We start from the raw sequence: 4,965 nt of genomic DNA, 5'->3' as shown, positions 1-4,965 counted from the left end.
TGGATCTGCCCCCTTGACTAATAGAACCTGTCCTCAGGTCAAAATACATAACCTGCAAAATGATTAGGAGGCATACAAGATTTTTTTTTATTTTTTTATTTTTTTATTTTTTTGGAAAAATAAAATAAACAAAGGTAACAACATAAAACTAAAATGTGGACTGGGTTGCCTCCCAGTAAGCGCTCATTTAACGTCATCTAGCTTGACGCCTGTTTATTTCAAGGAGGATATTTATCTTGTTCCACCCGTGCTTTTGTTATCACTTTTATCCGTCTTGAATATGGCTCTTCAACTTCAATTTTTCCGTCTTTCTTCAATTCCTTGATGACCCATAATTTTCTTGTTTTCTTCCTTCCTCTACCCCTACCTGCGTTGAGCATGATAGGTTGTCCTGGACGATACTCCTCTCCTTCCACTAGCTTTCCTTGATTGTCTCCTTTTGCCTCTAACTTTTCATGACGTATAACTTTCTCCTTTGACTTTGAACTCTTCATCTTTTCACTATTTCTTGGAATTTCCTCTTGTTTCCCAGTCTCATCTGCAGTACACTTGGTTACATCATTAAAAAGATTAAATTTTACCTCTTCATCATGAGACCTTACAAGAATTTCTCCCTTGTCAACATCAACTATGACTTTAGCAGTTTTCATTAAAGGTCTGCCGAGAATCAAAGGGACATCCTCATCTTCTTTCATGTCCAGGATAACAAAATCCACCGGAAATATGAATTTGTCTATTTGCATAAGGACATCTTCAACCACACCATAGGGATACTTCACTGTTCTGTCAGGCAATTGTAACTGCATCTTGGTGGGTTTAACCTCCAAGTTACCTATCTGTCTTAACATGGATAATGGCATCAAATTTACAGTTGACCCTAAGTCCAATAAAGCATTATACACAAATAAATTACCAATTGACACAGAAATAGTAAAACTCCCTGGATCCCTGAATTTCTTTGGCAAAGTTTTTGAGAAACTGCTCCCTGCTTCCTTCTCTCCATATTTATTTTAAAACAACATATCTTCCTTCTAACTTCATCAAAATATGTCTTTTTCTCTGGCCATCCTGCAAAATAATTTTTTGGAAGCAAATTGTCAGAAAATAATCCTTCCTTTTCTTTTTTTATGTTCCTCTGGGATATTTCTTTTGCGATTTCTACAATTTCACAATTTTCTCCCTCTTCCTTATTTTTTTCCTTTTCTTTTTCAACCTTCACCATCTCACCATTTTCTTCTCTAGTTTTCTCATCACCTTCAGTAGTGATGTTATTGCACTGCTCCTTGGGGTTGGTGGTAGTGTTAGCTGAGAATTGGCCAATTTTCCCTTCTACAGTTTGTGTGAGTTGTGACATTTGTTTAGCTAGCTGTCCTATCTGAGTTTCCATGCTCCTAATCGTAGCCATACTATTTTCCTGTGTACTCACAATCTTTGACAAAACATCTTCCACTTTATTCATCCTGTCAGGAATAGATGGAGAATTCGATTGATGCTGCTGTTGGAAAGGCCCTTGCTTGTTGGATGAATTATAGTCTTGCTTCCATCCAAAATTCTGATTTTGATTATTTTTCCAACCTTGAGGATAATTGTTAGAAAAACCGCCTTGCCTTCCTTGATTGCCCATATAATTCACCTCAACTTCGGATGCGTTGTTCTGATAAGAACAGTGACCATTAGGATGATCACCTCCACAAAAATCACACCTGAGAGGTACATTCTGACTTTGGAGTGATTGAACAACATGCAACTTTTGGGGTAATTGGGTCATATGTGCGGTCAGTTGCTCAAGTTGCTGTGTCAGAATTTTGTTTTGAGCTGGCAATGCATCTGCAGTGTTTAACTCCAATACTCCTCTTTTTTGATGATTTTGTCTATCATGTTGAGCTTGATAGTCAGTTGTGGCCAAAGCTTCTATAATCCTCGTTGCTTGATCTGCATCAACAGCCATCATTGTGCCACCAGCCGCGGCATCTAGGAGCATCTTTGTATTTGATCTGAGACCATTAATAAATATGCTCAGTTGAGCAATATCTTCAAACCCATGGTTTGGGCATTTTCTCAGCATCCTCTTGAATCTCTCACATGCCTCACAAAAAGACTCTTCTACCCCTTGTCTGAACATAGATACTTCAGACTTAGCATTGATGTAGCGAGAGATTGGGAAAAATCTTTGCAAAAATTTTTCCTCCACATCCTTCCATTTGGTTAAACTCTGATTAGGATGAGATATAAGCCACTCCTTTGCTTTCCCTGCCAAAGAAAAAGGAAATAAGCGCATGTATATACTCTCAAGATCACCTGATTGGAAACCCATAGTTCCCACCAATTCATAAAAAGTAGCCAAGTGTGTATGAGGATCCTCATGATCCATCGCCGTGAATTGATTGGTACTAATGAGGGTAAGGAATGCAGGCTTCATCTCCAAGGCCCTGTTAGTTGCAGGCACTGCAATGCTAGAAAAGTGTCTAGGCCCTTGATGTATGGCGTAATCTCCAAGAGTTCTCCTAGGAGGTGGTGTTTCCTCCCCCGCCATGTTGTTATTCTCCTGAAAAATATCAATGGAAAAAGAAGAAGATGTTGAAGAATACTCTCTATTATCTTCTTGATTCTCTTTTGTCTTTGATTTTCGATTTTTTCTGGCCACCTTCTCAATTTCTGCTTCAAATAGCAAGTGGTCTTCTGGAATTTGACCTCTCAATATCATATAAAAACAACTAATGCAAGGGTTAGAAGGAAAAAATCACAAGTAGTAACCCCAATTTTATATTTTATATTATTATTTAATTTTTTTTATTCAAAAATTCAAAAATAAACAAGAATTTAAATAGCTAACTAAAATAAAATCAATAAACTACAAATTAAAACTTAAAGATAAAATAAAACAAAAACAAAACACTAAAATGACACTAAGAAAATAAAACAAAGATATTCAGAAAAATATAAAAATAAAAAATATAACAAAAATAAAAATAAAAATATATAAATAAAATAAAAACTAAAACAGAATAGAAGAAAACAATGAAAACGAGAAATAACTAAAATCAAGAAATAAAAACAGAATAAAATAAATACTAGAAATAAAAACAAAATAGAATAAAACAGATAAAACAAAACGTAAACAACTAACTAACTTATTTTAAAGATACTACGTAAACTAACGTAAAAATACAAGCTAAAACTAGTAATAGATAAATAATTAAAACAAATAAATAAAAACTACTTAAACCTAAATAAAACTACGTAACTAAACCTAAAAAGAACTAAAATAAAATAAAATCAAAACAAAAATCAAACTAAATCTGAAAATAAATAGAAATAACTAAAATCAAAATAAGAATTAAAATAATAACAGCAAATCAGCAAACTAAAATAAAATCAAATAAAATAAAAAAAAGAATCTGTAAAAAAAAATAATAAATTAAAACAAATCAAAACAATTAAAATATTCACAATATTTAGGAAATTATACTCAACAAATCAAAACCTGTCCCCGGCAACGGCGCCAAAAACTTGATGACTTTTTACGGCAAGTGCACCGCGTTTGTCAGAAGTAATAATTGTCCCTAAGGACGGATATCGATCCCACAAAGAACAGTAAATTATCGAGTACAATATTCGCTAAATATAACAACAGAACAATAAAAAAGAGTGTGAAGTGATTATGTTGGCACTGATCAATAAGAAAACAAACAAAGAATTAGTTGCTTCAATTGGAAAAATTGGAATTAAGTTTCATCTCTCTCACTCCCATGTATTTTGATTAGCATGTTAATATTAAGTTCTTTAATTGAAATTGATGCCCGTATAAAAATCATTTATATCGATTCCTCGCATATAAAATCCTTAAGAATGTTCCTTAACTATCGATCCCTCGCATACTTATAAGAACAGACGTTTAATAGCAATTAACATTTCAAGTCTATTCCTAGCACTCAAATATGTTAAGTATTGTTGTTTAGGTCCGAACCCTAAAAATACCTCCCAGTCAGATTTAAGATTCTCAATTTGTCACGGAAAATTAAAAGTAAAACAACAATACCAATAATCAATCAAGAACTGAATATTAATATATAAAATATCACCTCAATACATAAGAGTTTGAGTAGATTACTCTCAATCCCAAAGGGTAGAATTAGCCACGCATACTTCTATCACCTTCCATTCTCCCAATTGGGTTACAACTCACTCTATGGTGTTTTCCTCTCAATCTGGCAACTAAAGTTGAGCCTCTAGCCCTCTATTTATCCTAGTTTTCTAGGGTTAGGTTGTTTCCTATGTCGCGCTAATGGGCTAAATGATAAAACATAAAAAAGGCGCAATCTTTCTTTGCATCTTTTTCCATTCTAGGACCTTCTATCTTTATCTTTTTAGCTCAAATCATTCATCTTTAATCCAAATCTCCAATCTTCCTTAGAAATCTGCAATTAACACCAAATTTGAGAATAAAATACTCTTATTCAAATAAAGATCATAAAAAATGTAAAAAGGTATAAATTCATAAATTAGGGATTATTTTATATGTAAATTAGCAATAAATCCTCATAAGTGCCTATATTTTAATATTATATATTACTGAAATTAGACACTTATCAGATACCACAAGCCAACTTCTTTAGTTCCTTGCAAATACTTCAAAATCCTTTTGGCAACATTGTAGTGTGATTCTTTAGGAGCAGATTGAAACCTTGCACACATGCACACTGCAAACATTATGTCTGGCCTGTTGGCAGTGAGATACAGCAGTGATCCTATGAGTCCTCTGTATTTGGTTTCATCAACAGCAATTCTAGCTTCATCATGATACAAGTGACAGCTTGTTGAGAAGGGTGTGCTGATTGGTTTACACTTGTCCATTTCAAATTTCTTCAGCAGATCCTTGCAATACTTAGCTTGATTTAAGAAAATGCCATCCTTGAGTTGTTTGACCTGCAAGCCTAGAAAATAGTTCAACTCACCCATCATTGA

The 4,965-nt window shown here is 33.7% G+C and overlaps 1 pseudogene; it reads left to right on the top strand.

Annotated features, from left to right (window-relative positions):
• Nucleotides 1–2,036: 2,036 nt before the first annotated feature.
• On the top strand, nucleotides 2,037–2,142 carry LOC137808884 (small nucleolar RNA R71; annotated as a pseudogene).
• The last annotated feature ends 2,823 nt before the right edge of the window (nucleotides 2,143–4,965 follow it).

Source organism: Phaseolus vulgaris, chromosome 3 (genome assembly GCF_051622355.1).
Source record: "Phaseolus vulgaris cultivar YP4 chromosome 3, ASM5162235v1, whole genome shotgun sequence".
Classification (NCBI taxonomy): domain Eukaryota; kingdom Viridiplantae; phylum Streptophyta; class Magnoliopsida; order Fabales; family Fabaceae; genus Phaseolus; species Phaseolus vulgaris.
Note: the sequence above shows the minus strand (reverse complement) of the source record. Positions and strands in the feature narration are given on the sequence as shown.